This window comes from Melopsittacus undulatus, chromosome 5 (assembly GCF_012275295.1).
Source record: "Melopsittacus undulatus isolate bMelUnd1 chromosome 5, bMelUnd1.mat.Z, whole genome shotgun sequence".
In the NCBI taxonomy this organism is placed as follows: Eukaryota; Metazoa; Chordata; class Aves; order Psittaciformes; family Psittaculidae; genus Melopsittacus; species Melopsittacus undulatus.
The window spans coordinates 65,207,120-65,219,316 of record NC_047531.1 but is presented as its reverse complement, the minus strand read 5'-3'; positions in this window follow the sequence as shown (position 1 = coordinate 65,219,316).

Below are 12,197 nucleotides of genomic sequence, written 5' to 3'. Positions count from 1 at the left end.
TGTGCCCATAGAATATAAGCTAGGAAAATAACTAATATGATAATTACATGATCTGAAAAGATGCCCATTAAAATAAACAGTTTCACATCATCTCAGTAATAGAAGTAATCTTACTTTAAGAAAGTGCTTTTTATAGTGAAGGCTTCCAGAGCCCCCACAGCCTGGCATGCACTGCACCTGCTGAGGAAGGGCAACTGAAATCCAGTTTTGGAACAGGAAACGCATGACTATTATCAATGCTGTTTTCCAGAATTGATGTGATGTGCTGTTACAACCAGAGCCACTGGCAAGGTGATAAGTGGATATAGTGTTTGTTGATCAGGATCCAGAGCTTTGTCTCTACACAAAGACTTCTTGGGTGCTCATTTGTATAGACCATATACAACTTCACCATCACAACCTGACAGGGCTACAGAAATCTGCAACCTATTACTTAATCTAGAAGTAAGAAAAAAATGTTTTATTTGCTTCAAGATTTATTGCCTTGTAAGAGGTGGAAGTATATGTTAAGATTCAAAATACGCTCTCTTAATTATTTTTAACATAGAAAAAGCAATGGGCAGATCACCTGTGTTAGATCAGACAAAGCCAACATCCTGGAAGAGCATCATTACACCACCATATTTTTACACTTCTGATTTTCCTTCTTTGAAAATGCACTTCTACAACTCTATTGAAAGAGAGGAACAGCTTGCTAGGCTCCTTACCCAAAGAGCAGGTAGTCACATCTTAGTCACAACAGTGTAGTCTTGGCTTGGCGTAGTTAAGAATTAATAAATTTATTAAGAATTAATGTTAGTGATTCATAGTGATGCTTCAGATTTCCTTTCACTGAGGAGTTTCATTTTTTGTGGCCACATTGTTATAACGGTACGGCCCGGCACAAGCAATCCAGGAGGTTTCTCAATTGTGTGGAAGACAACTTCCTTCTGCAAGCAATAAAGGAGCCGACGAGGAGAGGTGCCCTGCTTCACCTTCGTGCTCACCAACAGGGAAGGTCTCGCTGGAAATGTGACTCTCCAGGGAAGTCTTGGATGCAGTGATCACGAGATGCTCGAATTCGAGGTCCTCAGGACAGTGAGAAGAGCGTGCAGCAAGCTCACTGCCCTGGACTTCAAGAGAGCAGACTTTGGGCTCTTCAGGAACCTGCTTAGCAAGGTTCCATGGGATATAGCCCTAGAGGGTAAGGGGGCCCAAGACTCCTGGTTAATATTCAAGGATCACCTGCTACAAGCTCAGGAGTGTTGCATCCCAACTGGAAGGAAGTGCAGCAGGAGGGCCAGGAGACCTCCTTGGATAGATAGGGAGCTGCTGAGAAAAAATCACAGGAAAAAAGAGGCTTATAAAAGGTGGAAGCAAGGACAGGTGGCCTGGGATGAATACAGGGATGTTGTCAGGGTAGTTAGGGACCAAGTTAGGAAAGCTAAGGCCAAATTGGAGCTAAACTTGGCAAGGGATGTTAAAGATAATAGGAAGGGATTTTATAAGTATGGAGTGGCTAAAAAACAGACTAAGGACAATGTAGGCCCCCTCCGGAAGCTTTCAGGAGAACTGGCTACACAGGACTTGGAGAAGGCTGAGGTTCTGAATGGCTTCTTTGCCTCGGTCTTCACTGGCAAAGGCTCTGACTGCAGCACTCAAGTCTTGGAAGGCGGACGCAGGGACTGTGAAAACCTAGACCTTGGGCCCACTGTACATGAAGATCTGGTTCGAGACCATCTTAAGAACCTGATTGTACACAAGTCCATGGGACCTGATGAGATCCATCCGCGGGTCCTGAAGGACCTGGTGAATGAAGTTGCAAAGCCACTGGCCATCATATTTGAAAAATCATGGCAGACAGGTGAAGTTCCTGATGACTGGAAAAAAGGAAATATAACCCCCATTTTCAAGAGTCAGTCAGTCTCACCTCTGTGCCTAGCAAAATCTGGGAGCAGATTCTCTTGGAAGGCATGCTAGGGCACATGAAAAACAACAAGGTGCCTGGTGACACCCAGCATGGCTTCACTAGGGGAAAATCCTGCCTGACCAATTTGGTGGCCTTCTATGACGGGGCTACAAAAGTGATGGATGGGGTGGAGCAGTTGACGTCATCTACCTGGACTTGAGCAAAGCGTTCGACACTGTCTCACATGACATCCTTATCTCTAAATTGGAGTGTCATCAATTTGATACGTGGACCACTCAGTGGATAAAGAACTGGCTGGATGGTCGCACTCAAAGAGTTGTGGTCAACGGTTCAATGTCCAGCTGGAGACCAGTAACAAGTGGTGTCCCTCAGGGATCAGTGTTGGGACCGGTCTTGTTTAATATCTTTGTCGCTGACATGGACAATGGAATTGAGTGTGCCCTCAGCAAGTTTGCTGATGACACCAAGCTGGGTGGTTCTGTTGATACGCTGGAGGGAAGGAATGCCATTCAGAGGGACCTTGACACACTTGTGAGGTGGGCTGATGCCAACCTCATGAAATTTAACCATGCCAAGTGCAAGGTCCTACACCTGGGTGGGAGCAATCCCAGGCACAGCTACAGGTTGGGCAAAAAGGAAATCCATGGTAGTCCTGCAGAGAAGGACTTGGGGGTGGTAGTCAATGACAAAATGAACATGAGCCAGCAGTGTGCACTCACAGCCCAGAAAGCCAATTGTATCCTGGGCTGCATCAAGAGGAGCATGACCAGCAGGTCACAGGAGGTGATCCTGCCCCTCTACTCTGCTCTCGTGAGACCTCACTTGGAGTATTGTGTGCAGTTCTGGTGTCCTCAACATGAAAAGGACATGGAACTGTTGGAACAAGTCCAGAGGAGGCCACGAGGATGATCAGGGGACTGGAGCACCTCCCATATGAAGACAGGCTGAGAAAGTTGGGGCTGTTCAGCCTGGAGAAGAGAAGGCTGCATGGAGACCTCATAGCAGCCTTCCAGTGTCTGAAGGGGGCCTACAGGAATGCTGGGGAGGGACTATTCATTAGGGACTGTAGTGACAGGACAAGGGGTAACGGGTTGAAACTTAAACAGCAGAGGTTTAGACTGGATATAAGGAAGAAATTCTTTACTGTGAGGGTGGTGAGGTACTGGAATGGGTTGCCCAGGGAGGCTGTGAATGCTCCATCCCTGGCGGTGTTCAAGACCAGGTTGGATGAAGGCTTGGGTGATATGGTTTAGTGTGAGGTGTCCCTGCCCATGGCAGGGGGGTTGGAATGAGATGATCTTGAGGTCCTTTCCAATCCTAACTATTCTAAGATTCTATGATTCTATTGCTACGTACAACTTTCACAAGCACAATGGTAGGAAAAGAAGAAATAAAGTTCAGCTATCTCTGCTTTTCTAGCTGCTTCTTTTCATCCCCTCAGCTTCACACCGCGGTCATGGGCACTTGTTTGAGGACCTTACACGGCGTGCTGTAAACTGAGCCTTAGGTAACTTGTTCCTAAAATGGAGTGACCAAGAGATTATGAGGTTTGATGTGCATACATCTTAGACATCTGCATTTCCAATGTTCCCAGAACCAGTCCTGGTAAAAGACATTGCACTGCTCCTGCTCCTTCAGGCTAGTGTTCTTCTTGATCTCTCTCCCACCAGTTACACACACAATACCACATTCCCACTGGTGTGTTTTGGGTTTTTAAAAGTAACTCTTGAGGAGAACAAATCATGTGTGCTTGTTGCATCCACAATACTGTTTGTAAAGATGAACACAGAAGTGTAACTGAGCATCTTTTTATTATCCTCTTGTACCTGTATCTATCTCAGAGATAGACAATTGACCTAGACTTAGATTTTCTAAATATTTATGCGTAACAAAAGGGATCTTGTACAGGCAAAAAGCAGCAAGCTGATTTTTTCAATAGCAGATTGCCATTTTAAGTAGTATTTGGCTTAATAAGTGAAATGGCACAGGGCTATATGCATGCCAGAATGGTTACATTTTGTAAGAAAAGACTGTGCCTATGGGTCTCAAAGTTTCAGAGCCAAGACTAGTCATATTTGCAGTCTTTTAAGTCACAACCCCAAGCAATTCTCACCACCCTAGATAAGGGATAGCTGATCATAGAGTAACACTGATTTTAAAATAACTAACCACAGCAAAATTAAAATGGCCTAGTGAAGTAATACAAAGACTGTACAATTGACAAGATAGCTATTCTTTGAAATGTACAGTAGGCAGTAAATAGCATCTTATGTCTATAAGCTATTTTCTGTCTTAAAGCCAAGAATAATGATCTGGCATCTCTCCTTTCTGAGTTCTAAAAACTGCAACAGCTCTCTCCCAAACAAATGCCTCTAGAAGTGATAGCAGTGGTGTGCTCGTGGGTTGCAATTATATCATGGGGTTCTCTTTTTTTATTTTTAAAAATGTTTCTCTCTAATGTAAACAGCTGTTCAGGGTGGAAATGGAAGGCTTCGCCTCTTACAGTTGTGCTTGAGTGGATTTAACTTACATTTGCATTTCCTTGGGATGGGCAGCAAGACAAGGAAATGCAATATCAGCGGCTCCAATTTCTAATTTATCTTTGTTACCATCAAAATTCAAGTGCAACTAGGATTTTTTTTAGACTGGAATCTAGATAATATTACCTAATGCCACAGAGTTCAAACAGCTGCCAAGTTTTTCTGTACAACCCATTTCTGGCAAAGACACTGAGTGTATACATCTTGGATGCATAGGATTGAATCGTATGCCTCCAAGTTCTATATTCTGTGCAACATGATCTAGGCTGTGGTCTATGTGCATCGTGGCATAAAATGCTGGTAGTTTGCATCACGCCTCAGTTCTGCTACTTGAATGTTTGCTTTTTCTTTGGAAGTGGGTTTCCTTCTGTTATTGTCTTACAAGGGCCATAGGAGAGCTGCTAAAAAAGTAAGTTAGAGATAATTTCTGTTCCTGGTTTCTGATGAAGTACTTGCAAGGCACTGTTTATTCCTGATTTACAGTCACTGTAATGTCCCTGTTTGGTGCCCTATTGTGAAGCATATAGCAAATATAATCACATAGGAGTGAAAAGTATTCTTGTCCAGGGCCCTGATGCCTGATGGGTGAGTGTCTTCCTCCATGTCACCTGACCTGCAAGACTATTCTCATCTCACAGATGCAACAGGAATCAAGAAAAGCTAATAAACCACCAGATTTTTGGCTTCCACCCCCCGCTCCCCACCCTCTCCCCCAGTATGTGCTGGAATGCATTCTGATGAACAGAAAGCTCTTGAAATATGTCAGATGGCTTTGTAGAAAGAAAAATGCTCTCTTTCGGGACTGGTATGTTTTCTGAAGTTGTGGCATTTTTCATTGGTTTGGGTTGGTTTTTTTTAAGTAAAAAGGAGAATTGAAACTTCCTTTGCACTAGTACATTAGCATAATGCCTTGCCTTCAGGTACTGTATGTCATTGTTATGAGTACATTCTGACATCTCTCACACTTCCAGCACTCCAAAGATCCATGACAGAGCTGAATGAAAACTTTTTTTGACTTGGCAGGAGCAGCAAGAACACATAAAACCTGCCAGCTGTCAAAGATGTAAATAGTGATTTTGTTTCACTTTTTTAATGAATTAAAGCAGGATTGAAATCTGTCCAAAGACAGCATGTTTGGCCTTGCGAGGAAAAAAAAATGAAAGGGAGGGATTTATTTTTCTCTTTTGGCACTTATGCTCATAGTGTGTTTATTCTTGGTAGCACAGTATAGAACAGAGCTACTCTACTGAAAGAGCCTTGCCATGGTTGTCAGACGTGAGACACGTGAGAGAGAAATCATTTAGGGGGCTAAAAGAAAAAAACCCCAAAAGCCTTATTTCAAGGCAGACACTTGAAAAAAGCAACACCCATCACTGTTTTGGAGAAGGGTGACAGTGGATTGCTGGTAGAAGTCATTTTGTGTGTCATTTACACCATAATCACATTGAAGCCAAATTAACACCTGATAGCTTGTAACTTCTTTCTTACAAATGATGCTTTTGCTGCTGTCTTACTGATGCTACTTTTTCGGATGGGGGCAGGTGTGACTTGATTTGTAGGGTTGGCATTTGCACTCTTGTATACCTCTGAGCAGTTGTGGTTGGGCCCTCTGGTTCAAAAGTAATATGGGTTGAAGCTTTGTGGAGATGTCTTGAGTGTTCATCCCTTACCCTTTGTGATCATGGCATCATTCTCTGTGAAAAAACATTGTGGTTCTGAGCTCGTTGGCATTGTATATCCTTAACCTACATTTCTTGCTATTGGAAAGTTAGCTCCAAAGCTTGGCTGGGAAAAAAATGGATGGTTTAGAAATAGTGTGGAGTTTAGATCCCTTCTTGAATTTTGCGCATGAAATATCTTTGAGTATTATCCATGAATCAAACTGATTGTTTTGCTTGTGATTAGAACATTACATGCTCATGTATCTATTTTGTTATTCAAATTGCACATGTAGCTGCACATCTAGTCCCCCAGTCAAATCTTACTCTATATCACATGTAACTAAGTGTATTGTGCCCATTCCTCTATACTTGTTTGTCTCTCTCTTCAGAGGTGAAAACACAGTAAGGGATTTGAAAGGTTCTTTGCCTTTGGCACCATAATTTCTGCTTAAGATTTTCAGGTGCTCTCCCATTTGAGAACTAGCCAATTTCAGATCATAATTTCAAAGCTGTTATCAGTTATGAAGCCTATTTCAATACCTTAAAAACTGAACTGCAGTTGTCTTAACACTAGCAGAGAGATATCAAGTCTGTTCTATTGGAAAATATGTCACCCCACATCAAAATAAGTTCATATTGATGGATGTCCCTGGATCAAAGACCATTCTGGAAGCGGAGCTCAGTTTTGGAGTTGGGTCAAGCCCAGTGCAAGCACATCTCAAATAACATGGGTGAGCTAGTCTTAAGTGCAGCACAGAATAGGTTCTCATGTGCCTGGCAAAAGGTGCACAGAGCAGTTTAGCTCTTGCAGAGATTTACAAACAGACTTCAGCTTACAGTTTGTGAATAGACCTATTAATTCAATGTGACTTCTCAGGCAAGCCAAGCTCATGCTGCACTTCAGCCAGATGGTTTAGACAAAATAAAGTGAAGAAATTTGTTCAGACAAAATGAATCCTAACTTCTTCCTAAAACTCAAGATGAACCTGAATTTCTGAGCAAACAGTGTAACTCCCTTTTCCTCCCCTTGCCCCTCCCTCAGCCTCCTAAAACCCTGGCACCTGTCCACTTTAGCTGGAACAGACAGACTCTTCTCAGATTTCCAGCCTGTCTTCAAGCAGGAAGTATAGAAAATCTTGCAGGAAAGCCTTTTCTTATGAGCTTTCCAGGCAGATTTTCTGAATAAAGAGAGTCTTACAAGTTTCAGTTATTTATTAAGTCAGTCTTCTAAAAACCTTCCATCCCCAGCTTTAATATAATTCTTGAGACACGACATGTAATTACAAGATGAAAGGATGCTAAACCCTCCAACCACTTCAGTAAACTTTGTAGGATTGTAAGTGATCAGAAATATATTGAAAATCAGAACCCTTCTCATTTGTTTGAAGATAAATCTTTATTTACAGTGGTGTGCCAGTTAATTGCAGCATGCACTCTATGACAAGAGTAGAGGAGATAATCCAGCGGAATGAAATGGATCAGGTCAGCAAATACGTATAAGTCACATTGTTTTCCTCACTTTGAGGCAGATTCTGTAAAGACACAGAGCAGGTTCACCTTCCTCTAGATCCTGCCCTCTCACTTAGTATCTTTTACCTCTGCCTCTGAAATGGGTGGAATCCATTCATAGAAATGAGTACAACTACCTCCTCCTCAATAAAAAAGCAAGTGCATTAGATGAAAGGAAATCCTGCTGTCTTTCAGGTGTTTTTTATCCCATTTGTTTGCATCCGTGGGAGCTTCCCCATACTGTAAGACTTGCCAAGGCAGGGTTGAGGCATGTCTACCCCTACCAGTCCACCCCAACCAGACACCATGCTAAGGGAATCACATGCCTGCAGCTACTGAAAGAAACTGTAGGTCCACAACATAAACACTCATTTATAAGGAGACGAGACAAAGCAAGTTAGGCATTTAAATCTTGCTTTGAGAAGAAACAGGGGAAAGATGGGAACAGCTAAATGGGTGGAAAAGTTGACTGGCCACCCGCTGTCCTCCTGGCCCCCAATTACACCACATTTTATGCCAGCAACACACCTGTGGTAAATGCCATGCAGGGAAGAAGTCAACGAGTAATTATTTCCATTCTTTCCTTCCTTCCTGTGAGTGTTGTACAGCTCCATGACTTCCTTCATGAGTGCATCTTCTTCAGAATGTAGGCTGAGCATTGGTGAGACGCAGGGATGCTCTTACTGCAGGGCTGGTAATGGTGGCAAGTGTGCAAGCCTTTCTGAAACTCACTTCTGGCACCAAAGGACAACCAAGCAACAAACAGCACACCTTTGTGTTAGTCTCAAGACGAAGTACCTCTAGTGCTCCTGAGGCTTGTTGTGAAGTCTTCCATGATGGTATAAATCAAATCTAGTGTAAGACTCAACCTTACTACTCCAACTTCATTATTGCTACTTATTTTGGTGCATATGTAAAACATCTAATGTTCAGCTATGTCATTCTCAGGGTAGAATCAATGCTGGCTTGATCCAGTTTAGCAGAACAAGGGTTAGCACTTGTGATAAGGATGAAACAAATAGCGAATTGCCCTTTTATTCTGAAGAATGAAAAGAGGGGAAGTTTGCCTTTAAAAGTGTGGGATTTCTTGTGTTTATAGGAAATCCCTGTCCTTAGATTGCTGCTTTTTTCCTTTTTCTTTTTTTTCTTTTTATCATAAAGCAGTATTTCTTCCTGGTCCACAGCCCAGGAAACAGGAGAGGCTTAGCAGATAAAAACTGGGTGGTTACCTGCTGCCTTCAGCCTTTCTCTGTAGTATATTGTCTGTGCAAATACTCTATCAGGGTACCTTAACAAGCTGCTGAAGGGACACCCCCTTGTCTTCGGGAAAGAGCTTGTGTGCCCTTGTGAGGTTGGGAGCTATGCTGGTGGTGGCATATGCCTCTGCTAGGGTCTCCCATGCCAGACAGGTCTCAACTGAAGGGTCAGACAAAGTGTGTCCATGGGCAGGATGGGCTCACTTGCCTTTGGGCAACCATCCTAGGAGAAGGATGACTCTAACTTCAAACCCGGGCAGATGGAGCTCACTTAGCCCTGTAAGGCCATCCATCTAAGGATACTCTAATCAAACTTATGACCTGAGGATGTTTCTGCCACTGTCCAAGCTTGCTAGGCCCTGGCAGATAAACCTCAGGTGTAAAGGGTGGGGCCAGTTTTGTGCATACTGTGCCTCACCTAAAAAATCCACTGCAAAGGCCCGAAGGGTTTACGAACACTTGCAAAGCCCTGTAGCAACAGGCAAGGGACAAAATGGCAGGTGATAAGGTGCGCTGAAAGTCACAGACCCAACCCTGCATGCAGGCGGTTCAGGACATTGGTCGCTCAAGACTGACCCAGGAGATGACAGTCTTGTTTGGCAGCATCCTGAATGACCAAGCAACCTTTGTCTTAAGAAGAACACTGCTTGCTCCATATGGAGAGAGACCTAGAAAAAGTGGCCTAACCAAAGCCCATCTTCCCCTACACCTGGTTGGCTAGCCGCGGCCAATGGGCATCTTCTGTTGCAGTCATAGAATCACAGAATCATAGAATAGTTAGGGTTGGAAAGGACCTCAAGATCATCTAGTTCCAACCCCCCTGCCATGGGCAGGGACACCTCACACTAAACCATATCACCCAAGCCTTCATCCAACTTGGCCTTGAACACTGCCAGGGATGGAGCATTCACAACCTCCCTGGGCAACCCATTCCAGTACCTCACCACCCTAACAGTAAAGAATTTCTTCCTTATATCTAAACCTCTGCTGTTTAAGTTTCAACCCGTTACCCGTTGTCAACAAAGAGACAAAGACATACACCTGCCTCCAAGGGTGTGTCCAGGTTGACACTCACATGTTGGAACATCAGAACCATGCCTGATACAGTGAACAGTAGGCGTCCTGAGTGCTGTTCTGTGCTAATTGCCCATGAACAGTCATGACTCAACATTGATATTGCTGCTCTCAGTGAAGTTCAACTTCGTGAGGATGGTAGCCTTAAAGAACATGGTGCCAGCTATACACTCTACTGATCAGGCAAACCCAAAACTGAAAGTCAGTTTTCTGGAGCTGGCTTCATGATTAAAAACTCCATCTTCTCTAAACTTGAAAATTTGCTGATAGGTCATTTGGATCGTATTATCTCCGTACGTCTTCCACTACACAATAAACAACATCTTGCACTTCCCTGTAGAATCCTTTGGGTTCTCCTTAAAGAAAAAAAAAGACTGGTTTGTCAATAACAATCAGGAGGTCCAGGAATTGCTGACAAAGAAGAGATCTGCCCATCAAGCACCCCTCGCTCAGCCACTTTGCCGTGTAAGCAAAGCGGTCTTTCGTCTTGCATGTAGTAAACTCCAACAGAAACTTCAAGACATCCAGAACAAATGGTGGCTCAACCTAGCAGGAAAGACTCAATTATGTGCAGATTTGGGTGACCACAGAAGATTCTGTGAGGCTCTCAAAGCAGTGTATGGACCCACATACCAGGTTCAAAGCCCCTTACTTAGTGCAGATTGCCAAAAGCTTCATACAGATAAAATCTCCATCCTGAATCATTGGTCTGAACATTTTCAAACACTCTTTAGTGCTAATTGCATAGTCCAAGACAAAGGAATCCAGAGCATTTTACAATATCTGGTAAAAAAAAATTTGGATATAGCATCTACCGTGGGAGAGACTTTTAAGGCTACATAGCAGGTGAAAACTGGCAAGGCAGCTGGGGTTGATGGAATCCCACCCAAAATCTGGAAGCATGGAGGCCAAGCACTTAATGCTAAATTTCATGAGCTAGTTGTGTGCTGTTGGGAATAAGGTAAACTACCATCAGATTTTTGTGATGCAATCATCATCATTCTGTATAAGAAAAAAGGTGTAAAGTCAGACTGCTCACAATACCGAGGTATAACTTTGCTATCCATTGCTGGAAAAATTCTTGCAAGAATACTATTTAAAAGATTAGTACCCGCTATCGCAGAAGAACTTCTACCTGAAAGTCAGTATGGTTTCAGATCTAATAGAAGTACCACAGACACGGTATTTGTTCTCAGACAACTGCAAGAAAAGTGTAGAGAACAGAATAAGGGGCTCTATGTAACTTTCGTTGACCTCGTCAAAGCTTTCGACACTGTGAGTAGAAAAGACTGATCTTGGAACGATTAGGTTGTCCCCCCAAGTTCCTCAAAATGATTATTCTGTTACATGAGGATCAGCAAGGCCAAGTTAGATATGGTGATGCACTCTCTGAACCCTTCCACATAACCAATGGTGTGAAACAAGGTTGCATTCTTGCACCAACTTTATTCACAGTTGTCTTCAGCATGATGCTTAAAAGGGCTATGGTAGACCTTGACGAACAAAATGGCATTTATATTCAATTTCGTACTGATGGGAGCCTATTCAACCTAAGGCAACTGAAGGCCCACACTAAGGCCTTAAATCATCTTGTCTGTGAACTGCTTTTTGTTGATGATGCCGCCCTTGTTGCCCACACAGAAGCAGCTCTGCAGCATTTAACATCTTGCTTTGCAGAGGCGGCTGAGCTTTTTGGGCTGGAAGTTGGCTTGAAGAAGAGAGTAGTTCTCTACCAACCTGCACCACAAGAAGATTATCATCTTCCTCAGATTACTATTGGTGAGTCAGAGCTTAAGTCTGTTCAGCAGTTCAGCTATCTGGGAAGCATTATTTCCTCGGACGCCAATGATCGACAAAGAGATAGACAACAAAATAGCAAAGGCCAATAGAGCCTTCGGAAAACTCCATAAAAGAGTCTGGTGCAATAAGCCTGAAGTATGAAGATTAGTGTCTATAGAGCCATTGTACAGTCTACTCTTTTATATGGGTCTGAATCATGGGTTATCTACTGCCATCACCTGTGACTCCTCAAGTGCTTTCATCAGTGCTGCCTCCATACAATTGTAAACATCCATTGGACTGACTATGTGTCAAATGTTACTGTCCTTGAACAGGCAGGGGACACCAGTATCTAGGCCATATTGCTGAAATTGCATCTGCTCTGGGCAGGGCACGTCTCTAGGATGAAGGATCATTGCCTCCCTAAGATTGTGCTCTACGGTGAGCTTGCCACTGGTTGCCGCAAAAG